This window comes from Euprymna scolopes, chromosome 46, assembly GCF_053919585.1.
Source record: "Euprymna scolopes isolate OS-2025 chromosome 46, ASM5391958v1, whole genome shotgun sequence".
NCBI lineage: Eukaryota > Metazoa > Mollusca > Cephalopoda > Sepiida > Sepiolidae > Euprymna > Euprymna scolopes.
The window spans coordinates 116,108,543-116,136,054 of record NC_136527.1 but is presented as its reverse complement, the minus strand read 5'-3'; positions in this window follow the sequence as shown (position 1 = coordinate 116,136,054).

The window sequence follows — 27,512 nt, the reverse complement described above, 5'->3', positions numbered from 1 at the left end:
GTTAAACGTTACTTTTCAAAACATTTAGTCCTGCTCAGGTAAAATGTTACTTATCTAAACATTTAGTCCTTCTGAGGTCAAAGGTTACTTATGAACACATTTAGTCCTTTCAGGTTAAACGTAACTTATTAAAGCATTTAGTCCTTCTCAGGTAAAACGTTACTTATCAAAACATTTAGTCCTTCGCATGTGAAACTTTACTTATCAAAACATTTAGTCCTGCTCAGGTAAAATGTTACTTATCAAAACATTTAATCCTTCTAAGGTTAAACGTTACTTATAACAACATTTAGTCCTTCTGAGGTTAAACGTTACTTATCAAAAAATGTAGTACTGCTCAGGTTAAGCGTTACTCATCAAAACATTTAGTCCTTCTCAGGTTAAGCGTGACTTATCAAAACTTTTAGTCCTTCTAAGGTCAAAGGTTACTTATGAACACATTTAGTCCTTTCAGGTTAAACGTAACTTATTAAAGCATTTAGTCCCTCTCAGGTTAAACGTTACTTATCAAAACATTTAGTCCTTCGCATGTGAAACGTTACTTATCAAAACATTTAGTCCTTCTCAGGTTAAACGTTTCTTATAAAAACATGTAGTCCGTCCCAGGTTAAGCGTTACTTATAAAAGCATTTTGTCCTGCTCAGGTTATCAAAACATTTAGTTGTGCGTAGGTTAAATGTTACTTATCAAAACAATTAGTACTTCTCATGTTTAACGTTACTTATCAAAACATTTAGTCCGTTTTAGGTTAAGCGTTACTTATCAAAACATTTAGTACTTCTCACGTTCAACGTTACTCATACAAACATTTAGTCCAGGTCAGGTTAAGCGTTACTTACCAAACATTTAGTCCTTCTAAGGTTAAACGTTACTTATCAATACATTTAGTCCTTCTTGGCTTACACGTTACTTATCAAAACATTTATTACTTCTACAGTTAAACGTTACTTATCAAAACATTTAGTTACTTCTCAGGTTAAACGTTACTTATCAAAACATTTAGTCCTTCTCAGGTTAAACGTTACTTATCAAAACATTTAGTCCTTCTTGGCTTAAACGTTACTTATCAAAACCTTTATTACTTCTACGGTTAAACGTTACTTATAAAAACATTTAGTTACTTCTCAGGTTAAACGTTACTTATCAAAACATTTAGTCCTTCTCAGGTTAAACGTTACTTATCAAAACATTTAGACCTTATCAAAACATTTAGTCTTCCACAGGTTAAACGTTACTTATCAAAACATATAGTCCTTCTCAACTTGTCTTATCAAAACATATAGTCCTTCTCAACTTGTCTTATCAAAACATTTTATTCTTCTCAGGTGAAACGTTACTTATCAAAAAATTTAGTCCTTCTCAGGTTTTACGTTACTTATCAAAACATTTAGTCCTTCTAAGGTTAAACGTTACTTATAAAAACATTTAGTCCTTCTCAGGTTAAACGTTACTTATCAAAACATTTAGTCCTGCTCAGGTTAAACGTTACTTATCAAAACATTTAATCCTTCTCAGGTTGAACGTTACTTATCAAAACATTTAGTCCTTCTGAGGTTAAACGTTACTTATCAAAAAATGTAGTACTGCTCAGGTTAAGCGTTACTCATCAAAACATTTAGTCCTGCTTAGGTTAAGCGTGACTTATCAAAACATTTAGTCCTTCTAAGGTCAAAGGTTACTTATGAACACATTTAGTCCTTCGCATATGAAACGTAAATTATTACAGCATTTAGTCCTTCTCAGGTTAAATGTTTCTTATAAAAACATCAAGTCCGTCTTAGGTTAAGCGTTACTTATAAAAGCATTTTGTCCTGCTCAGGTTATCAAAACATTTAGTCCTGCGTAGGTTAAATTTTACTTATCAAAACAATTAGTCCTTCTCATGTTTAACGTTACTTATCAAAATATTTAGTCCGTCTTAGGTTAAGCGTTACTTATCAAAACAGTTAGTCCTTCTCACGTTAACCGTTACTCATCAAAACATTTAGCCCTGCTCATGTTAAGCGTTACTTACCAAACATTTAGTCTTTCAAAGGTTTAACGTTACTTATAAAACATTTAGTCCCTCTCAGGTTTAACGTGACTTATCAAAACATTTAGTCCTTCTTGGCTTAAACGTTACTCATCAAAACATTTATTCCTTCTACGGTTAAACGTTACTTATCAAAACATTTAGATATTTCTAAGGTTAAACGTTACTGATCAAAACATTTAGTCCTTCTCAGGTTAAACGTTACATAACAAAATATTTAGCCTTCTCAGGGTAAACGTTACTTATCAAAACATTCAATCTTCCACAGGTAAAATGTTACTTATCAAAACATTTAGCCCTTCTCAGGTTAAACGTTACTTATCAAAACATATAGTCCTTCTCAGGTTAAGCGTTACTTATTAAAACATTAAGCCTTTCTCGGGTAAAAACGTTACTTATCAAAATATTTAGTCCTTCTAAGGTCAAACGTTACTTATCAAAATATTTAGTCCTTCTCAGGGTAAACGTGTCTTATAAAAACATTTAATCCTCCAGAGGTTAAACGTTACTTATCAAAACATTTAGCCCTCCTCAGGTTAAACCTTACTTTTCAAAACATTTAGTCCTACTACGGTTAAACGTTACTTATTAAAACATTTAGTCCTTCTCAGGTTAAACGTTACTTATCAAAAGATTTAGTCCTGCTCAGGTAAAACGTTACTTTAAAAACATTTAGTCCTGCGAAGTTTAACTTTTACTTATCAAAACATTTAGTAATTCTCAGGTTAAACGTTACTTATCAAAACATTTAGTCCTTCTCAGTTAAAACGTTACTCATCAAAACATTTAGTTTTTCTAAGGTGAAACGTTACTTATCAAAACCTTTTATTCTTCTCAGGTGAAACGTTACTTATCGAAACATTTAATCCTTTTAAGGTAAAACGTTACTTATCAAAACATTTAGTCCTTCTAAGGTTAAACGTTACTTATCAAAACACTTAGTCATTCTAAGGTTAAACGTTACTTATATAAACATTTAGTCCTTCTCAGGTTAAACGTTACTTATAAAAACATTAATCCTTATCAGGTCAATCGTTACTTATAAAAGCATTTATTCCTGCCCAGGATAAACGTAACTTTTCCAAACATTTAGTCCTGCGTAGGTTAAACGTTACTTACTAAATTATTAAGTCCGGATCAGGTTAAGCGTTACTTATCTAAACATTTCGTCCTTCTCAGGTTTAACGTTGCTTATCAATACATTTAGTCCTTCTCAGGTGAAACGTTTCTTATCAAAACATTTAGTCCTGCTCAGGTTGAACGTTACTTATCAAAACATGTATTCCTTCTCAGGTTAAACTTTACTTATTAAAACATTTAGTTCGTCTAAGGTTAATCGTTACTTATCAAAACATTTTATTCTTCTTAGATGACACGTTATTTATCAAAATATTTAGTCCATCTCAGGATAAACGTTACTTGTTTAAGAATTTAATCCTTCTCAGGTTAAACGTTACTTATAAAAACCTTGAGTCATTCTTAGGTTAAACGTTACTTATTAAAACATTAAGTCCTGCTCAGATTAAACGTCACTTATCAAAACATTTAGTCCTTCTTAGGTTTGACGTTACTTATCAAATAATTTAGTCCTGCTCAGGTTAAGCGTTGCTTATCAAAACATTTAGTCCTGCTCAGGTTAAGCGTTACTTATCAAAACATTAGGTCCTGCGAAACATTTATTCCTTCTAAGGTTAAATGTTAATTATTAAAACATTCAGTCCTGCTCAGTTTATATCTTACTTATTAAAACATTTAGTCCTGCAAAGTTCAACGTTACTTATCAAAACATTTAGTCCTGCTCAGGTTTAACGTTTCTTATCAAAACATTTGGTACTCTGCATATTAAACCTTACTGATCAAAACATTTAGTTCTTCTAAGGTTAAACGTTACTTATCAAAACAGTTTATTCTTCTCAGGTGAAACGTTACTCATCAAAACATTTAGTCCTTCTCAGGTTAAACGTTACTTATAAAAGCATTTAGTCCTTCTCAGGTAAAACGTTACTTATAAAAGCATTTAGTCCTTCTAAGGTGAAATGTTACTTATCAAAACATTTAGTCCTTCTCAGGTGTAACGCGACTTTTTAATACATTTAATCCTGCTCAGATTAAACGTTACTTATAAAAACAATTACTCGTTCTCAGGTTTAACGTTACTCATAAAAACATTTAGTCCTTCTCAGGTTAAACGTTACTTATCAAAACATTTAATCCTGCTCAGGTGAAACGTGACTTATTAAAACATTTAATCCTTCTTAGGTTAAATATTACTTATCAAAACACATAGTCCTTCTCAGTTTAAACGTTACTTATGAAAAAATAAAATTCTTTTCAGGTAAAACGTTACTTGTACAAACATTAGGTCCTGCTCAGTTTAAACGTTACTTATCAAAACATTTATTCCTTCTAAGGTTTAACGTTTCTTATCAAAACATTTGGTACTCTGCATATTAAACCTTACTGATCAAAACATTTAGTTCTTCTAAGTTAAAACGTTACTTATGACAATATTTATTCCTTCTCAGGTTTAACGTTACTTATCAAAACATTAAGTCCTGCAGAGGTTTAGCGTTACTTATCAAAACATTTAGTCCTTCTCAGGTTAAACGTTACTTATTAAAGCATTTAGACCTTCACAGGTTTAACGTTACTTATCAAAACATTTAGTCCTTCCCAAGTTTAACGTTACAAAACATTTAGTCCTTCTCACGTTTAACGTTTAAAAACATTTAGTCCTTCTAAGGTTAAACGTTACTTATCAAAAAATTTAGTCCGTCTCAGGTTAAACGTTACTTTTTAAACATTTAGTCCTGCTCAGATTAAACGTTAATTATCAAAACATTTAGTCTTTCTCAGGGTAACGTTATTTTCAAAACATTTAGTCATTCGTAGGTTAAACGTTACTTATAAAAACATTTAGTCCTTCTCAGGTTAAACCTTACTTATCAAAACATTTAGTCCTTCTCAGATTTTATTTTACTTGTTAACACATTAAGTCTTTCTCAGGTTACTTAACAAAAAATTTTGCCCTTCTCAGGTTAAACGTTACTTATCAAAACATTTAGTCCTCCTCAGGTGAAACGTTACTCATCATAACATTTAGTCCTGCGTAGGTTAAACGTTACTTATCAAAACATTTAATCGTTCTACGGTTAAACGTTACTGATCAAAACATTTAGTCCTGCTCAGGTTAAGCGTTACTTATCTAAACGTTTAGTCCTTTTTATTTTCACGTTACTTATCAAAACATTTAATCCCTCTCGGTAAAACGTTACTGATCAAAACATTTAGTCCTGCTCAGGTTAAGCGTTACTTATCAAAACATTTAGTCTTTCTCAGGTTTAACGTTACTTATCAAAACATTTAATCATTCTCAGGTTTAACATTACTCATCAAAACATTAAGTCCTTCTCAGGTTAAACGTTACTTATCAAAACATTTAGTTCTGCTCAGGTTAATCGGTACTTATTACAACATTTAGTCCTGCTAAGTGTAAACATTACTTATTAAAACATTTAGTCCTTTTCAGGTGAAACGTTATTTGTCAAAACATTTAGTCCTGCTAAGTTCAAACGTTACTTATCAAAACATTTAGTCCTTTTCAAACCTTAGTACTTATCAAAATATTTTCAAACTTTAGTACTTATCAAAATATATAGTCCTTCTAAGGTTTAACGTAACTTATCAAAACATTTAGTCCCTCTCAGATTATCAAAACATTAATCCTGCTGAGGGTAAGCGTTTCTTATCAAAACATTTAATCCTGCTCAGGTAAAGCGTTACGTATTAAAACATTTAGTCCTTCTCAGGTTAACGTTACTTATCAAAACATTTAGTCCTGCTCAGCTTAAGCCTGACTTGTCAAAACATTTTGTCCTTCTCAAGTCAAAGGTTACTTATCAACACATTTTATCCATCTCAGGTTGAACGTTACTTCTCAAAACATTTAGTCCTTCTGAGGTTAAACGTTACTAATCAATACATTTAGTACTGCCCAGGTTAAGGTTTACTCATCAAAACATTTAGTCCTGCTCGGGTTAAACGTTACATATCCAAACATTTATTCCAGCTCAGGTTAAACTTTTCTTGTCAAAACATTTAGTCCTCCTCAGGTTAAACGTTATTTATCAAATCATTTAGTCCTGCTCAGGTTAAACGTTACTTATTAAAGCATTTAGTCCTTCGAAGGTTAAACGTTACTTATCAAAAATTTTAATTCTTCTCAGGTGAAACTAAACTTATCAAAACATTAAGTTCTTTCTCAGATTAAACGTTACTTATTAAAGCCTTTAGTCCTTCTCAGGTTAAACGCTACTTATCAAAACATTTAGTCCTTTTTAGGTTAAACGTTACTCCTCAAAACATTTAGTCTTGCTCAGATTAAACGTCCTTTTTCAAAACATTTAATCTTTCTCAGGTTTAACGTTATTATCGAACCATTTATTACTTCTCAGGTTAAACGTAAATTATCAAAACATATAGTCCTGCCAAGGTTAAACGTTACTTATTAAAACATTAATTCCTTCTCACGTTAAACGTTACTTATAAAAAGATTTAGTCCTGCTCAAGTTAAGCGTGACTTATCAAAACATTTAGTCCTTCTAAGTTCAAAGGTTACTTATCAAAAAATTTAATCCTTCTCAGGTTGAACGTTACTTCTCTAAACATTTAGTCCTTCTGACGTTAAACCTTTCTTATCAAAACATTGAGCACTGCCCAGGTTAAGCGTTATATCAAAACATTTAGTCCTGTTCAGGTTAAACGTTACTGATCAAAACATTTATTCCTGCTCAGGTTAAACGTTACTTGTCAAAGCATTTAGTCCTCTTCAGGTTAAACGTTACTTATTAAAGCATTAAGTCCTTCTCAGGTTAAACATAACATATCAAAACATTTAATTCTTCTCAGGTGAAACTTTACTTATCAAAACATTGTGTCCTTCTCAGGTTAAACGTTACATATCAAAACAGTTAGTCCTTCTTAGTTTAAACGTTACATATCAAAACAGTTAGTCCTTCTTAGTTTAAACGTTTCTCATAAAAATATTTAGTCCTGCTCAGATTAAACGTCACTTATAAAAACATTTAGTCTTTCTCAGGTTTAACGTTATTATCAAAACATTTAGTACTTCTCAGGTAAAACGTTACTTATCGAAACATGTAGTACTACTCAGGTTTAACGTTACTAATCAAAACATATAGTCCTGCCAAGGTTAAACTTTACTTATTAAAACATTTATTCCTGCTCAAGTTTAACGTTACCTATCAAAAGATTTATTCCTTCTAAGGTTAAACGCTCCTTATTAAAACATTTAGTCCATCTCAGGTTAAACGTTAATTATAAAAGCATTTAGTCTTTCTCAGGTTTTATCAAAACATTTAGTCCTGCTTAGGTGAAACGTTACTCATCAGAACATATAGTCCTGCAAAGTTCAACGATATTATCAAAACATTTAGTCCTGCTCAGGTTAAATGTTACTTATCAAAATATTCAGTCCTGCAAAGGTTAAGCGATACTTATCAAAATATTCAGTCCTGCAAAGGTTAAGCGATACTTATCAAAACATTTAGTCCTTCTCAGTTTAAACGTTACATATCAAAACATTTAGTCCTTCTCAGGTTTACCGTTACTTATAAAAACATTTAATCCTTCTCAGGTTAACTGTTAATTATCAAAACATTTAGTCGTTCTCAGGTTTATCGTTACTTATCAAAACATTTAGTCCTTCTCAGGTTAAACGTGACTATTAAAAACATTTAGTCCTGCTCAGTTTAAGCGTTGCTTATCAAAACATTTAGTCCTGCTCAGGTTAAACGTTAATTATCAAAACATTTAGTCCTGCTCAGGTGAAGCGTTACTTATTAAAACATTAGCCCTGAAAAGTTCAACGTTACTTATCAAAACATTTAGTCCTGCTCAGGTAAAACGTTACTTATCAAAACATTTAGTCCCGCTAAGTTTAATTGTTACTTATTAAAACATTTAGTCCTTCTCAGGTTTAACGTTATTATCAAAACATTTAGTCCTTGTCATGTTTAACGTTACTTATCAAAACATTTAATCCTTCTCAGCTTAAACGTTGTAGCAGACACAAATGGACCCCTTTTCTTCTCGCGCATTCGCTTCCTCTGAGTGAGTGATGAGGCGCTAGACTGTCCAATCTGAGGACTTGCGCACGAATACAAATTGACCCCTAGGGACCAGACAACTTCCGGTCCCAGAAGAAAACTCTCTCTTACGCTACCAGCCTTCGTCGGTGCTAGACGCCTGTTCTCTTCGCTGCTCCTACTAAAGGTATTGACGACAGCCGCGGGTTGTAACTACCTCGTAAGGCAGTGGAGACTCGACTCTACTTTCTTCCTTCAGTACGCTTTGCAAATAAACCTTTCCCTTGTTAAGTTGAAGAAGTTGTTTGTCATTGTTCATAGAATTGTGTTATTTTATTTTATTAGGGAAATTCCCTATTTTCCCTAAAAATGGTGACTCCGTCGTGATAACACATTTCCGAACAGACACTTCTTTCGCTTTTTAGCAGGGTAAGGCGCGCATTTTAAAAACCAGCACATGGTTTCCAACCACACACATAAACAGACAACGGATTCGGGAGAGCACATTTAAAACTTAAAAAAAAAAAAAAAAAGACGTTATTTCCCTCTCTTCCTTATCGTTTTTTTTCCCGTTATATATATATATATATATATATATATATATATATATATATATATATATATATATATATATATATATATATATATATATATATATATAAACTAAGGAGCATACAAAAAAAAAACAAACAAAACAAAGAAAAAACACCCTTTTCTTTCACAACGGCGGGCTACACATAAAAAAAAAAGAACGCCAACCTACAAAAAGAGGTGACACTTTCTTGGTGTACGAAAAAGAAAAAACTCAACAACAAAAAAAAAAAAAAAAAAAAAAAAAGAACTTTCACGAAGTTTTTCCGCATTAGCACTCTTCGACCAAAATGTAAGTACTTAAAGAGTTCATTTATCTTCAGGTTCACACACATTTATAAAAAAAAAAAAAAAAAAAAAAAAAAAAAAAACCCATATTGTCCACATTTTTTTTTTGCTTCACGGCTCTTCCTGATATAATTTTGTTTTAGCTTTATTTCATGGTAATTTTGTTTCTTTCTTCTCCTCCCCCATTAGCCTGTTAATAATTTTTTTTTTTGTATTGTCTCTGTTTAAAGATTTTCTCCATATTTCTCCTTTCTTCTCCACGTGGTCCATATTCGGCGTCCTTTCAGATTTCGGATACATTATATATATATATTTTTTTAAAAATATTTGGTATCTACTTTCGGTAGTGACGATGACAACGTTGCCTGCCTTCGCTGGGGACGTCCGGGTTTGGTTTGCTCAACTCGAGTCTTATTTTGCGGCGAACAACGTGTCAGAGCAAACGAAGCTGCACATTTTATTCAGTGCCTTCCCCGCGTCATTGACTCCTGCGGTCAAGGACTTAATAACGGACACCCCGTTAAACTCCACTTACGATAGCATAAAACGGGAGGTGCTACTACGGACGTCCGTGTCGGCGGAAAAGCGTTTTCAAACGCTGGTCCATGACGAGCACTTAGGTGACCGCAGGCCGACGGAACTACTCCGTAGAATGAGGGAACTGGCAGAGGACGTCCCTCCTGACAGTGCCTTAATTAAGCAGCTCTTTTTCTCAAGGCTGCCGGCGCAGGTAAAGGCCATACTTGCGCCAATGTTTGAAAAACACACCGTCGATGTAGTAGCAGCATCGGCGGACAAGGTCATGGACTTTGTGAGGGGGCCTACCACCGCGGCGATTCCACAACAGCCTGCTGAGGTACCCGCAGGCACTGCAAATGTAAGACAGGATGCTACATCGGTGGCTATACTAACGGCCATCAAACACCTCACTAGAGAGGTGAGCAAGCTCAATATGGGCAGGTCGCACTCACCCAGACGCCGCTACAAAAGCCGTTCATCTTCCCCGCATCACCGTCGCCGTGCAAACATGCCGGGACTATGTTTTTATCATAGTCGCTATGGCGCTGAAGCACGGAACTGTAAAATGCCCTGCACTTTTAACAACCAGGGAAACTAAATTGTGGAAAGACGAGCACGGCAAACTTTCCACAAAATGCAAATAACCGTGCCTATTTCGTCACTGACGTAAAATCTCAAGCACGTTGCTTGGTAGACACTGGCGCTGCTTGTAGCATATGGCCACTTAGGCTACTTAAAGAAAGGCCACCAGTGTCATTGATAACACTGCAAGCAGTGAACCATTTGCCTATCCCCACATACGGTCAAATTTCACGTTCTCTGGACTTGAATTTACGGAGAGACTTTACGTGGGTTTTCACCATAGCAGATCTACCGTACCCCATACTAGGCGCGGATTTCTTACATAATTTTAATTTAATGGTCGACATGTGCAGACGCCGGCTGATAGACGCTAGCACAGAACTTTCCGTCCCTGGCTCATTATCGAATGCCCCATCTATCAGCCCGGTATTTTTCATTGCCGCTGCGAATGACACATACCACGAGGTGCTACACTCCTACCCGGAGTTAACCAATTTAAATTTTGTGGTAAGCAAACCCACGCACACCACAAAACATCACATTGAGACCACAGGTGCTCCTGTGTTCTCACGCCCTCGTCGCCTCCCTGTGGATAAACTTAAAGCAGCGAAGGCAGAATTTAATCATATGCTACAGTTGGGAATTATACGCCCCTCGTCCAGTCCTTGGGCTTCCCCTCTGCATATGGTCCCAAAACTAAACGGAGATTGGCGTCCGACTGGGGACTATAGACGACTCAATGCCATGACGGTACCTGATCGTTACCCAATCCCGCATATTCAGGACTTTGCTTCCTCTCTACATGGTTGTAAGACCTTCTCTAAGCTAGATCTGGTTAAGGCTTACCATCAGATCCCGCTGAATCCGGCCGACATACCCAAAACTGCGGTTACAACTCCATTTGGAGCGTTTGAATTTCTTACTATGCCTTTCGGCCTACGTAACGCTGCCAGTACTTTTCAGCGCTTTATGGATGAAGTAGTGCGTGATTCAGATTTCGTCTATAACTATATAGATGACATTCTCGTGGCTAGTGCCTCACCTGAGGAACACGTCACTCACCTACGCTTACTTTTTGAACGGTTTCAGCAATACCAAGTGAGGATTAACCCTGGTAAATGCGTTTTCGGTGTTACGTCACTAGTTTTCCTGGGCCATATTATCAGCCCAGATGGTATATCTCCGTTGCCGGAAAAGGTGAAGGCTATACAAGACCTTCAAACGCCCACTTCACTTCGCCAACTTAGGCACCTCCTTGGTCTGTTGAATTACTACAGACACTTTATCCCGCACTGTGCAGATCTCTAAGCTCCTCTTTCCGACCTGTTACGTAACAGGAAGAAGAAAAACGAGCAGATCTCACTTAATGAGATCCAACTTAGAGCATTTGCTGAAGTGAAAAATAAACTAGCGACGACATCTTTGCTGGCACATCCTGTACCCGATGCCCAGTTTTCACTGGTCGTTGATGCATCGGGCACAACTGTAGGTGCAGTGCTGCAACAGCAGCACCAACAACAGTTACAACCTCTTGCATACTTTTTGCGACAGCTGAAACCGGCCGAACGTTACAGCACGTTTGGCCGTGAACTACTGGCAATGTACCTCGCAGTGAAACACTTCCAACATTCACTCGAGGGCTGACAATTTGTGATCTACACCGATCACCGTCCGCTTACATACGCACTGCATGCTAAGCCGGACAAATATTCTCCCCGCGAAACACGCCATTTGGACTTTGTTTCGCAGTTTACTAGCGATATCCAACATATCGCGGGTGAGCAGAACGCAGCAGCAGATGCATTGTCTCGCCTGCCCATCAATTCTCTGTCCTCACCATCGAATACCGATTTGCAACAGATGGCCTTAGACCAGCCAAGTCTGGACACGTTGGATCCATCGTCACCTGAATTCGCGACTTGCAAATTCGCATATCTGCCCGTGCCTACTTCTGACATGCAGATCATCTGTGACACCTCAACGGATTCACCTCGACCATTCGTTCCAACAACCCACCGTAGAGTGGTTTTCGACACTCTACACAACCTGGTACACCCCGGACGCAAAGCCACAGTAAAGCTGATTACAGCTAGATTTTTCTGGCCTAACATGAGGCGTGACATCACTGCTTGGTCACGTTCCTGTGTATCCTGCCAAAAGTCAAAGGTGCACGAGCATATCCGCGCACCCCTTGGAACATTCAGCACCCCAGACGTTCGGTTTAGCCATGTTCACATTGACTTGGTTGGACCATGGCCGGTCAGTCAGGGATTCACTTATCTCCTGACCTGCATAGACCATTTCACACGGTGGCCAGAAGCCATCCCACTCAGTGACATTTCGGCTGAATCTGTAGCGCGAGCCCTTATATCAGGCTGGATATCGCGCTACGGAGTTCCCACTACAATCACCAATTGAAAGCTGCATTACACGCTTACCCTGATCAACAACGATGGAGCGAGTACATACCGGTCATCCTTCTTGGCTGTCGGGCATCAATCAAGGAGGACCTGGGATATTCCGCAGCCGAACTGGTCTATGGAGCACCTCTATCGTTGCCAGGTCAGATGCTGACCCCGATAGAGGATATATCAACTGACACAGCTCTATATGTCAACAGACTACGAGCTTATCTCAGTAAGCTACCGCCGATGCACCCTAGGGAACAGACCATTAAATCTTTGGTTCCGAAGGACATAGCGACATGGACTCATGTGTTCCTTAGAAAGGACGCAGTAAAAGCCCCCCTAACTCCACCTTACACTGGCCCTTATTGCGTGTTTTCGCGCACTGATAAAACTTTTATCCTAGACATTAGTGGTAAAAAGAGACAGTATCGGTAGATAGGGTAAAAAGAGCCTTTCTGGACACATTAACACCTGAGCCACACATTCCTCCAACATACACACAGCATAATCATACACCTGAGGTAAATGTTCCACGTGAGAACAATTATGTGACCACTACACGTAGTGGTCGACGGGTACATTGGCCGAAGAGACTTTGCAAAACAGTGTATTTCTGTTGAAAAAGAACATTTTTTCTTCTCTCCTTTTTAGAACAGAACGTTTTCTGCAAATATTCCAACTATTCACAGAAAAGTAAGAACATTTTTTTTCTGCAAGAAAATAACCTAAAGACACGGACATTACTTATTGTATTTTTCTTTCTACTATTTGTTATGCTACCTTTCTCTCTGTCGGCTTTCAGCCTAAGCAGGGGGTTATGTAGCAGACACAAATAGACCCCTTTTCTTCTCGCGCATTCGCTTCCTCTGAGTGAGTGATGAGGCGTTAAACTGTCCAATCTGAGGACTTGCACACGAATACAAATTAACCCCTAGGGACCAGACAGCTTCCGGTCCCAGAAGAAAACTCTCTCTTACGCTACCAGCCTTCGTCGGTGCTAGACGCCTGTTCTCTTCGCTGCTCCTACTAAAGGTATTGACGACAGCCGCCGGCTGTAACTACCTCGTAAGGCATTGGAGACCCGACTCTACTTTCTTCCTTCAGTACGCTCTGCGAATAAACCTTTCCCTTGTTAAGTTGAAGAAGTTGTTTGTCATTGTTCATAGAATTGTGTTATTTTATTTTATTAGGGAAATTCCCTAAAAACTTCTGAAATACCGATATTATTGTTTACGTATTGTTTAGGAATTGAGAGTATTTTTTCAATCAATCTCCAATCTTGCCACAGGACCTTAACTTCAGTCTAGGAAATGAAACAATTTTACACCCATCTAATAAGACGTGTGAAATATATATATATATATATATATATATATATATATATATATATATATATATATAAAATATATATATATATATATATATATATATAAATGCTGAACTTATATCGGGCCTGCTCATCTATGGCCTGCCTCGTTGGAGACGTGACAGGCTGTTGCTCACCCGGGATCTTGCCTCCAATCGCCGGGCTTGGGCCGCAGCGATACGAGATGTGCATCTTCATGAAGCCGACTCAACTCCTCCAGGGTGAATGTCGTTTCAAGTACAAGTAAGTATATATATATATATATATATATATATATATATATATATATATATATATATATTATATGTGTGTGTGTGTGTGTGTGTTTTTGATGGGGATTATTTGGATTATTCGGAGGTAATGTCCTAAATTAGCGTCGTAATTTTTCGTAACTTATGCAACTTGTTTTTCCTTCCAATTGGTGACCTATTTGTGTTCAAAAATGTTTTATATTATCGTTGCAAAGGATTTAAAAAAAGCACACAAAACTTCAGCTTACTGCAGCACGTCAGTAATTTCTGTAGACTCGTTTTCACGTCCGTCCCGTCTGCTGTGAGTTGGCGGGACTGCATCATTATGTAATTACCGCAGACGTCATCTTGGACTCTTTTAAGCATCATAACGCTGCCTTGGAAAAGCACACACCGAGGCCGTTTAAGTGGTAAGCTTGCGTTCCCACAATTTTCACCACACTCCCCTCAATATCATCATCATAGAGAGCGCAGGGACGTGGTGGTCTTTTTCTTCGGATGCTTCTTCGGAGAGAGGGATCGAGGGCTTCGGCCTCGCCTGTGCTTTCATCCTCGCTTTCAAGGTCGCTGCTAATCTCAGGGTCGCTGTCTGTGGCATAAGCTAGAATGATTTTTCACTGGTCTCAGATCCAGTCTTGCTCTCACCGCCATCGAGTGGCGGCTGCGCTTGTGATGTCAATCAAAGATCTTGATGTGACGGGGCACATCATCAACCCGCACTAATTGCAGGCTCATCATCTGTAGTGTGTGGTGCACTTGCTGCGGGGTTCTTAACCCAGACGGCATCCCCCTCTTTGGTACTCTGTCTCATCGCCTCCGGCTCAGGCAATGGGTTGGTCTCCATGCCCCTCACCCTGACGTAGTACCTGTGCAGTGCTTTGGCTGGCGTGGTAGAGAGCTGTTCTTTCCCCACCTGGCAGACATGAGGCTCTCGTTCACAAAAATGTCAATATACAATAACGTCTGTTGCACGGTTTCATCCTGACACCGAATCACCTGCATAATTGCTGTGATAATGTTCGGGGGCGATATTCAGGCCAAACCCCAGCCTGGTCAAACAATTGCGAGTCTCTTTGATCTCACCTGGTATGCATAGCTCACCAGCACAAAGATTCTTTTCCAGGTGCACTTGCCCCATGCTACCTTACAAAACCACAGATTACACACCGCACGTGCAAGCAGAGGTACAAAATAGCCTCATAAAAAAATGACAAACGGCAAAAACATATTATAACCGTCATACCAATCTCACCATAGGACAGCCTGTAAGGGTGAAATGTCACCCACAAAGCCCCAACTGCAACTGCGAATTGGGCACAGTCATTAGTAAAGTAGCTCCAGGCAGTTAATAATAAACTAGACAAAATATTGTTAGAAATTCGCTCAATATATATTACCGTGACATAGGTTGACATATATTCGGTGTTTTTTTAATAGTATTTTGTCTAGTTTATTATTTATAACACCTTTTCTCGAACTTACCGTGTTTAAGAGAGAGTCGGCCGCCATTTTGAATTGTCCAATACATCGGTAAACACTGCATGTTTTTCGAGCTGAATAAATATGTTACATTGAATAAAAACACAAAAATATATCCAGTTTGGTAGAAAAGTAACTTATCTTGCCTTTGATAATATTTATTTGTTATATATTTGTTTTTTGACAACTTTTTCGAATCTATGTGTACAGTAAAACAAACCCAAAAATTTATTATTCATGCTAAGTTATCTTCCTTGAACATTTTTATTAAAAAAAGAAAATCAAGCTCTCATTCTTCGATATGTTATCAACAGCACCCAACGCATAATGACAAATTTTATCAACAATAAAAAAATATTTATGCAAAGTTGTCTCCCTTGAATATTTTTCATCGAAACCCAAACTCTTATTCTCCGATATTATTATGAAAACCACCCAGCAGAAGGAATGACACATATTGACGTATTTTATCAACAAGGAAGAACGTGAACAAAAATGGACTTTCTTTTATCGCCGATAAGGACTATGTTGAATGAATAATATTAACAGCAGGGACAAACTCTTGTTGAACTGAAGAACTTTTTTTTTTAGTTTCTTAAGTTTATTTAAAATAAACGATTGAGCAATCAATTGTTTAACATTAAATTTATATTGTTTGTCTGGTTCTTTCCTGTCACCATACGCTTATTTTTAATATAACACAGCTACTACACTTTAATCGTTTAGTTTATTTCTTGGTTTAAATTTAATTTTGTAATTTAACTGACTTTGCTGTTTGTGCAATTCTTTCCTCTTATTTGAGTTGTTTATGTGAAATATTCAGGGGTATTTTTATGTGACGATTATTTGAATTATTCGGACTTTGAATGTTAGTTCGACTAATTCAAACAATAATGAAATGTTGGGTTTGTATTACTGTACACATAGATTCGAAAAAGTTGTCAAAAAAAAATATATAACAAATAAATGTTATCAAAGGCAAGATAAGTTACTTTTCTACCTAACTGGATATATTTTTTGTGTTTTTATTCAATGTAACATATTTATTCAGCTCGAAAAACATACAGTGTTTACCGATGTATTGGAAAATTCAAGATGGCGTCTTAGTCTCTCTTTAACACGGTAAGTGTGGGAAAAGATGTTATAAATAAAAAACCAGATAAAATACTGTTAAAAACTCGCTCAATATATATTACCGTGACATAGGTTGACATATATTCGGCGGGTTTTTAATAGTATTTTGTATAGTTTTTTATTTATAACGCCTTTTTCCATACTTACGGTGTTAAAGAGGGTGTGAGACGCCATCTTGAATTTTCGAATACATCGGTAAACACTGTATGTTTTTCGAGCATAATAAATATGTTACATTGAATAAAAACACAAAAAATTTATCCAGTTAGGTAGAAAAGTAACTTATCTTGCCTTTGATAACATGTATTTGTTATATATTTGTTTTTTTTTTTGACAACTTTTTCGAATCTATGTGTACAGTAATACAAACCCGAAATGTTCTGTCTTAAAAAATAAATCTGATTTTGGTATTTAAAAAAAACCCATTGAACAATCAATCACTTAAAATTAAACTTATATTACTTGTTCTTTCCTTGCTAAATGCTACGCTTATTTATAATATAACAATCTTAGAAAACAAACCTGGTTTTCATATCTTCAAATGTTTTTTGTTATTTCTTAATAAATTGTATATGAAAATGAATTTTACAAAATAAATATCTTCATATATATATATTTTATTTTTAATAAATTGTATAATAAAAAAAATATTTTACGAAATAAATCGAAATAAACCTTAAGTATTGACAAATTAATTGTATTTAAAAAAAAAAATGAATTTTTCAAAATAAATCTTCATACTTTTTATTTTTTTTAATAAATGATATTTAAAACAATAAATTCTAGAAGAATTGCAACAAACAAACAACAAATCTCAACTCAAAACAATTCGGCACAACAGCATACACGGAGATTCTTACACGAGGAACGAAATAATGATTACACCGTTTTACAATGACTTAAATTCATTGTTCTTTAGCAGTTGATTTTCTTTTTAAATAATTTCACGTTTAAATCGTGTTTTTCATCTTTTAATTTTGATTCTTTTATATTTTCATATATTTTATTTCTTAATGAATTGAACACACAAAACAAAAGTTGTATCAATTTACTAAAGAAATCCTAACAAACAAAACAAATTTTCTGTTTTGAACACAAAAGAAAAAAACGAATTCATCCCAATTTTTTTTTTTAATTCCTGAAATGAAAGGTAAGTTTTTTTTTTCTTTTACTTTTAAACAATTTAAAAATTCAATAACTTTAAAAACAATTTTAAACATTTATTTTTATTGCAATTCAAAAAAAAAAAAATGAAAAAATTACGAAAACTCATTGAATTGAACAACTGATTTTGTATTTTTAGTAAAAAAAAAAAAGTCTATCACTATAAAGTATAAATGTTGATTTAATCTAAACGTTGAAATCTTCATTGTCTACTGTAGGACATCTAAGAAAAATGCAATTTTATGTTTAAAAAAAAAAGTCTATCACTATAAAGTATAAATGTTGATTTAATCTAAACGTTGAAATCTTCATTGTCTACTGTAGGACATCTAAGAAAAATGCAATTTTATGTTTAAAAAAAAAAGTCTATCACTATAAAGTATAAATGTTGATTTAATCTAAACGTTGAAATCTTCATTGTCTACTGTAGGACATCTAAGAAAAATGCAATTTTATGTTAAAAAAAAAAGTCTATCACTATAAAGTATAAATGTTGATTTAATCTAAACGTTGAAATCTTCATTGTCTACTGTAGGACATCTAAGAAAAATGCAATTTTATGTGTAAAAAAAAAAAGTCTATCACTATAAAGTATAAATGTTGATTTAATCTAAACGTTGAAATCTTCATTGTCTACTGTAGGACATCTAAGAAAAATGCAATTTTATGTTTAAAAAAAAAAGTCTATCACTATAAAGTATAAATGTTGATTTAATCTAAACGTTGAAATCTTCATTGTCTACTGTAGGACATCTAAGAAAAATGCAATTTTATGTTTAAAAAAAAAAAGTCTATCACTATAAAGTATAAATGTTGATTTAATCTAAACGTTGAAATCTTCATTGTCTACTGTAGGACATCTAAGAAAAATGCAATTTTATGTTAAAAAAAAAGTCTATCACTATAAAGTATAAATGTTGATTTAATCTAAACGTTGAAATCTTCATTGTCTACTGTAGGACATCTAAGAAAAATGCAATTTTATGCTTAAAAAAAAAAAGTCTATCACTATAAAGTATAAATGTTGATTTAATCTAAACGTTGAAATCTTCATTGTCTACTGTAGGACATCTAAGAAAAATGCAATTTTATGTTTAAAAAAAAAAGTCTATCACTATAAAGTATGAATGTTGATTTAATCTAAACGTTGAAATCTTCATTGTCTACTGTAGGACATCTAAGAAAAATGCAATTTTATGTTAAAAAAAAAAAGTCTATCACTATAAAGTATAAATGTTGATTTAATCTAAACGTTGAAATCTTCATTGTCTACTGTAGGACATCTAAGAAAAATGCAATTTTATGTTTAAAAAAAAAAGTCTATCACTATAAAGTATAAATGTTGATTTAATCTAAACGTTGAAATCTTCATTGTCTACTGTAGGACATCTAAGAAAAATGCAATTTTATGTTTAAAAAAAAAAGTCTATCACTATAAAGTATAAATGTTGATTTAATCTAAACGTTGAAATCTTCATTGTCTACTGTAGGACATCTAAGAAAAATGCAATTTTATGTTAAAAAAAAAGTCTATCACTATAAAGTATAAATGTTGATTTAATCTAAACGTTGAAATCTTCATTGTCTACTGTAGGACATCTAAGAAAAATGCAATTTTATGTTTAAAAATAAAAGTCTATCACTATAAAGTATAAATGTTGATTTAATCTAAACGTTGAAATCTTCATTGTCTACTGTAGGACATCTAAGAAAAATGCAATTTATGCTTAAAAAAAAAGTCTATCACTATAAAGTATAAAATGTTGATTTAATCTAAACGTTGAAATCTTCATTGTCTACTGTAGGACATCTAAGAAAAATGCAATTTTATGTTTAAAAAAAAAGTCTATCACTATAAAGTATAAATGTTGATTTAATCTAAACGTTGAAATCTTCATTGTCTACTGTAGGACATCTAAGAAAAATGCAATTTTATGTTTAAAAAAAAAGTCTATCACTATAAAGTATAAATGTTGATTTAATCTAAACGTTGAAATCTTCATTGTCTACTGTAGGACATCTAAGAAAAATGCAATTTTATGTTTAAAAAAAAAAGTCTATCACTATAAAGTATAAATGTTGATTTAATCTAAACGTTGAAATCTTCATTGTCTACTGTAGGACATCTAAGAAAAATGCAATTTTATGTTTAAAAAAAAAGTCTATCACTATAAAGTATAAATGTTGATTTAATCTAAACGTTGAAATCTTCATTGGTCTACTGTAGGACATCTAAGAAAAATGCAATTTTATGTTTAAAAAAAAAAGTCTATCACTATAAAGTATAAAATGTTGATTTAATCTAAACGTTGAAATCTTCATTGTCTACTGTAGGACATCTAAGAAAAATGCAATTTTATGTTTAAAAAAAAAAGTCTATCACTATAAAGTATAAATGTTGATTTAATCTAAACGTTGAAATCTTCATTGTCTACTGTAGGACATCTAAGAAAAATGCAAAATGCAATTTTATGTTTAAAAAAAAAAGTCTATCACTATAAAGTATAAATGTTGATTTAATCTAAACGTTGAAATCTTCATTGTCTACTGTAGGACATCTAAGAAAAATGCAATTTTATGTTTAAAAAAAAAGTCTATCACTATAAAGTATAAATGTTGATTTAATCTAAACGTTGAAATCTTCATTGTCTACTGTAGGACATCTAAGAAAAATGCAATTTTATGTTTAAAAAAAAAAGTCTATCACTATAAAGTATAAATGTTGATTTAATCTAAACGTTGAAATCTTCATTGTCTACTGTAGGACATCTAAGAAAAATGCAATTTTATGTTTAAAAAAAAAAGTCTATCACTATAAAGTATAAATGTTGATTTAATCTAAACGTTGAAATCTTCATTGTCTACTGTAGGACATCTAAGAAAAATGCAATTTTATGTTTAAAAAAAAAAGTCTATCACTATAAAGTATAAATGTTGATTTAATCTAAACGTTGAAATCTTCATTGTCTACTGTAGGACATCTAAGAAAAATGCAATTTTATGTTAAAAAAAAAAGTCTATCACTATAAAGTATAAATGTTGATTTAATCTAAACGTTGAAATCTTCATTGTCTACTGTAGGACATCTAAGAAAAATGCAATTTTATGTTTAAAAAAAAAGTCTATCACTATAAAGTATAAATGTTGATTTAATCTAAACGTTGAAATCTTCATTGTCTACTGTAGGACATCTAAGAAAAATGCAATTTTATGTTAAAAAAAAAAGTCTATCACTATAAAGTATAAATGTTGATTTAATCTAAACGTTGAAATCTTCATTGTCTACTGTAGGACATCTAAGAAAAATGCAATTTTATGTTTAAAAAAAAAAGTCTATCACTATAAAGTATAAATGTTGATTTAATCTAAACGTTGAAATCTTCATTGTCTACTGTAGGACATCTAAGAAAAATGCAATTTTATGTTTAAAAAAAAAGTCTATCACTATAAAGTATAAATGTTGATTTAATCTAAACGTTGAAATCTTCATTGTCTACTGTAGGACATCTAAGAAAAATGCAATTTTATGTTAAAAAAAAAAGTCTATCACTATAAAGTATAAATGTTGATTTAATCTAAACGTTGAAATCTTCATTGTCTACTGTAGGACATCTAAGAAAAATGCAATTTTATGTTTAAAAAAAAAGTCTATCACTATAAAGTATAAAATGTTGATTTAATCTAAACGTTGAAATCTTCATTGTCTACTGTAGGACATCTAAGAAAAATGCAATTTTATGTTTAAAAAAAAAAGTCTATCACTATAAAGTATAAATGTTGATTTAATCTAAACGTTGAAATCTTCATTGTCTACTGTAGGACATCTAAGAAAAATGCAATTTATGTTTAAAAAAAAAGTCTATCACTATAAAGTATAAATGTTGATTTAATCTAAACGTTGAAATCTTCATTGTCTACTGTAGGACATCTAAGAAAAATGCAATTTTATGTTTAAAAAAAAAAGTCTATCACTATAAAGTATAAATGTTGATTTAATCTAAACGTTGAAATCTTCATTGTCTACTGTAGGACATCTAAGAAAAATGCAATTTTATGTTTTAAAAAAAAAAGTCTATCACTATAAAGTATAAATGTTGATTTAATCTAAACGTTGAAATCTTCATTGTCTACTGTAGACATCTAAGAAAAATGCAATTTTATGTTTAAAAAAAAAAGTCTATCACTATAAAGTATAAATGTTGATTTAATCTAAACGTTGAAATCTTCATTGTCTACTGTAGGACATCTAAGAAAAATGCAATTTTATGTTTAAAAAAAAAAGTCTATCACTATAAAGTATAAATGTTGATTTAATCTAAACGTTGAAATCTTCATTGTCTACTGTAGGACATCTAAGAAAAATGCAATTTTATGTTTAAAAAAAAAAGTCTATCACTATAAAGTATAAATGTTGATTTAATCTAAACGTTGAAATCTTCATTGTCTACTGTAGGACATCTAAGAAAAATGCAATTTTATGTTTAAAAAAAAAAAGTCTATCACTATAAAGTATAAATGTTGATTTAATCTAAACGTTGAAATCTTCATTGTCTACTGTAGGACATCTAAGAAAAATGCAATTTTATGTTAAAAAAAAAGTCTATCACTATAAAGTATAAATGTTGATTTAATCTAAACGTTGAAATCTTCATTGTCTACTGTAGGACATCTAAGAAAAATGCAATTTTATGTTTAAAAAAAAAAGTCTATCACTATAAAGTATAAATGTTGATTTAATCTAAACGTTGAAATCTTCATTGTCTACTGTAGGACATCTAAGAAAAATGCAATTTTATGTTTAAAAAAAAAAGTCTATCACTATAAAGTATAATGTTGATTTAATCTAAACGTTGAAATCTTCATTGTCTACTGTAGGACATCTAAGAAAAATGCAATTTTATGTTTAAAAAAAAAAGTCTATCACTATAAAGTATAAATGTTGATTTAATCTAAACGTTGAAATCTTCATTGTCTACTGTAGGACATCTAAGAAAAATGCAATTTTATGTTTAAAAAAAAAAGTCTATCACTATAAAGTATAAATGTTGATTTAATCTAAACGTTGAAATCTTCATTGTCTACTGTAGGACATCTAAGAAAAATGCAATTTTATGTTAAAAAAAAAAGTCTATCACTATAAAGTATAAATGTTGATTTAATCTAAACGTTGAAATCTTCATTGTCTACTGTAGGACATCTAAGAAAAATGCAATTTTATGTTTAAAAAAAAAAGTCTATCACTATAAAGTATAAATGTTGATTTAATCTAAACGTTGAAATCTTCATTGTCTACTGTAGGACATCTAAGAAAAATGCAATTTTATGTTAAAAAAAAGTCTATCACTATAAAGTATAAATGTTGATTTAATCTAAACGTTGAAATCTTCATTGTCTACTGTAGGACATCTAAGAAAAATGCAATTTTATGTTTAAAAAAAAAAGTCTATCACTATAAAGTATAAATGTTGATTTAATCTAAACGTTGAAATCTTCATTGTCTACTGTAGGACATCTAAGAAAAATGCAATTTTATGTTTAAAAAAAAAGTCTATCACTATAAAGTATAAATGTTGATTTAATCTAAACGTTGAAATCTTCATTGTCTACTGTAGGACATCTAAGAAAAATGCAATTTTATGTTTAAAAAAAAAGTCTATCACTATAAAGTATAAATGTTGATTTAATCTAAACGTTGAAATCTTCATTGTCTACTGTAGGACATCTAAGAAAAATGCAATTTTATGTTTAAAAAAAAAAGTCTATCACTATAAAGTATAAATGTTGATTTAATCTAAACGTTGAAATCTTCATTGTCTACTGTAGGACATCTAAGAAAAATGCAATTTTATGTTTAAAAAAAAAGTCTATCACTATAAAGTATAAATGTTGATTTAATCTAAACGTTGAAATCTTCATTGTCTACTGTAGGACATCTAAGAAAAATGCAATTTTATGTTTAAAAAAAAAAGTCTATCACTATAAAGTATAAATGTTGATTTAATCTAAACGTTGAAATCTTCATTGTCTACTGTAGGACATCTAAGAAAAATGCAATTTTATGTTTAAAAAAAAAGTCTATCACTATAAAGTATAAATGTTGATTTAATCTAAACGTTGAAATCTTCATTGTCTACTGTAGGACATCTAAGAAAAATGCAATTTTATGTTTAAAAAAAAAGTCTATCACTATAAAGTATAAATGTTGATTTAATCTAAACGTTGAAATCTTCATTGTCTACTGTAGGACATCTAAGAAAAATGCAATTTTATGTTTAAAAAAAAAGTCTATCACTATAAAGTATAAATGTTGATTTAATCTAAACGTTGAAATCTTCATTGTCTACTGTAGGACATCTAAGAAAAATGCAATTTTATGTTAAAAAAAAAAGTCTATCACTATAAAGTATAAATGTTGATTTAATCTAAACGTTGAAATCTTCATTGTCTACTGTAGGACATCTAAGAAAAATGCAATTTTTATGTTTAAAAAAAAAAAGTCTATCACTATAAAGTATAAATGTTGATTTAATCTAAACGTTGAAATCTTCATTGTCTACTGTAGGACATCTAAGAAAAATGCAATTTTATGTTTAAAAAAAAAAAGTCTATCACTATAAATACTCGAAGTACTAAATGATTTAATCTAAACGTTGAAATCTTCATTGTCTACTGTAGGACATCTAAGAAAAATGCAATTTTATGTTTAAAAAAAAAGTCTATCACTATAAAGTATAAATGTTGATTTAATCTAAACGTTGAAATCTTCATTGTCTACTGTAGGACATCTAAGAAAAATGCAATTTTATGTTTAAAAAAAAAGTCTATCACTATAAAGTATAAATGTTGATTTAATCTAAACGTTGAAATCTTCATTGTCTACTGTAGGACATCTAAGAAAAATGCAATTTTATGTTTAAAAAAAAAGTCTATCACTATAAAGTATAAATGTTGATTTAATCTAAACGTTGAAATCTTCATTGTCTACTGTAGGACATCTAAGAAAAATGCAATTTTATGTTTAAAAAAAAAAGTCTATCACTATAAAGTATAAATGTTGATTTAATCTAAACGTTGAAATCTTCATTGTCTACTGTAGGACATCTAAGAAAAATGCAATTTTATGTTTAAAAAAAAAGTCTATCACTATAAAGTATAAATGTTGATTTAATCTAAACGTTGAAATCTTCATTGTCTACTGTAGGACATCTAAGAAAAATGCAATTTTATGTTTAAAAAAAAAAGTCTATCACTATAAAGTATAAATGTTGATTTAATCTAAACGTTGAAATCTTCATTGTCTACTGTAGGACATCTAAGAAAAATGCAATTTTATGTTTAAAAAAAAAAGTCTATCACTATAAAGTATAAATGTTGATTTAATCTAAACGTTGAAATCTTCATTGTCTACTGTAGGACATCTAAGAAAAATGCAATTTTATGTTTAAAAAAAAAGTCTATCACTATAAAGTATAAATGTTGATTTAATCTAAACGTTGAAATCTTCATTGTCTACTGTAGGACATCTAAGAAAAATGCAATTTTATGTTTAAAAAAAAAAGTCTATCACTATAAAGTATAAATGTTGATTTAATCTAAACGTTGAAATCTTCATTGTCTACTGTAGGACATCTAAGAAAAATGCAATTTTATGTTTAAAAAAAAAGTCTATCACTATAAAGTATAAATGTTGATTTAATCTAAACGTTGAAATCTTCATTGTCTACTGTAGGACATCTAAGAAAAATGCAATTTTATGTTTAAAAAAAAAGTCTATCACTATAAAGTATAAATGTTGATTTAATCTAAACGTTGAAATCTTCATTGTCTACTGTAGGACATCTAAGAAAAATGCAATTTTATGTTTAAAAAAAAAAGTCTATCACTATAAAGTATAAATGTTGATTTAATCTAAACGTTGAAATCTTCATTGTCTACTGTAGGACATCTAAGAAAAATGCAATTTTATGTTTAAAAAAAAAAGTCTATCACTATAAAGTATAAATGTTGATTTAATCTAAACGTTGAAATCTTCATTGTCTACTGTAGGACATCTAAGAAAAATGCAATTTTATGTTTAAAAAAAAAGTCTATCACTATAAAGTATAAATGTTGATTTAATCTAAACGTTGAAATCTTCATTGTCTACTGTAGGACATCTAAGAAAAATGCAATTTTATGTTTTAAAAAAAAAGTCTATCACTATAAAGTATAAATGTTGATTTAATCTAAACGTTGAAATCTTCATTGTCTACTGTAGGACATCTAAGAAAAATGCAATTTTATGTTTAAAAAAAAAGTCTATCACTATAAAGTATAAATGTTGATTTAATCTAAACGTTGAAATCTTCATTGTCTACTGTAGGACATCTAAGAAAAATGCAATTTTATGTTTAAAAAAAAAAGTCTATCACTATAAAGTATAAATGTTGATTTAATCTAAACGTTGAAATCTTCATTGTCTACTGTAGGACATCTAAGAAAAATGCAATTTTATGTTTAAAAAAAAAAGTCTATCACTATAAAGTATAAATGTTGATTTAATCTAAACGTTGAAATCTTCATTGTCTACTGTAGGACATCTAAGAAAAATGCAATTTTATGTTTAAAAAAAAAAGTCTATCACTATAAAGTATAAATGTTGATTTAATCTAAACGTTGAAATCTTCATTGTCTACTGTAGGACATCTAAGAAAAATGCAATTTTATGTTTAAAAAAAAAGTCTATCACTATAAAGTATAAATGTTGATTTAATCTAAACGTTGAAATCTTCATTGTCTACTGTAGGACATCTAAGAAAAATGCAATTTTATGTTTAAAAAAAAAAGTCTATCACTATAAAGTATAAATGTTGATTTAATCTAAACGTTGAAATCTTCATTGTCTACTGTAGGACATCTAAGAAAAATGCAATTTTATGTTTAAAAAAAAAAGTCTATCACTATAAAGTATAAATGTTGATTTAATCTAAACGTTGAAATCTTCATTGTCTACTGTAGGACATCTAAGAAAAATGCAATTTTATGTTTAAAAAAAAAGTCTATCACTATAAAGTATAAATGTTGATTTAATCTAAACGTTGAAATCTTCATTGTCTACTGTAGGACATCTAAGAAAAATGCAATTTTATGTTTAAAAAAAAAAGTCTATCACTATAAAGTATAAATGTTGATTTAATCTAAACGTTGAAATCTTCATTGTCTACTGTAGGACATCTAAGAAAAATGCAATTTTATGTTTAAAAAAAAAAGTCTATCACTATAAAGTATAAATGTTGATTTAATCTAAACGTTGAAATCTTCATTGTCTACTGTAGGACATCTAAGAAAAATGCAATTTTATGTTTTAAAAAAAAAGTCTATCACTATAAAGTATAAATGTTGATTTAATCTAAACGTTGAAATCTTCATTGTCTACTGTAGGACATCTAAGAAAAATGCAATTTTATGTTTAAAAAAAAAAGTCTATCACTATAAAGTATAAATGTTGATTTAATCTAAACGTTGAATCATCATTGTCTACTGTAGAACATTAAGAAAATGCAATTTTATGTTTAAAAAAAAGTCTATCACTATAAAAGTATAAATGTGATT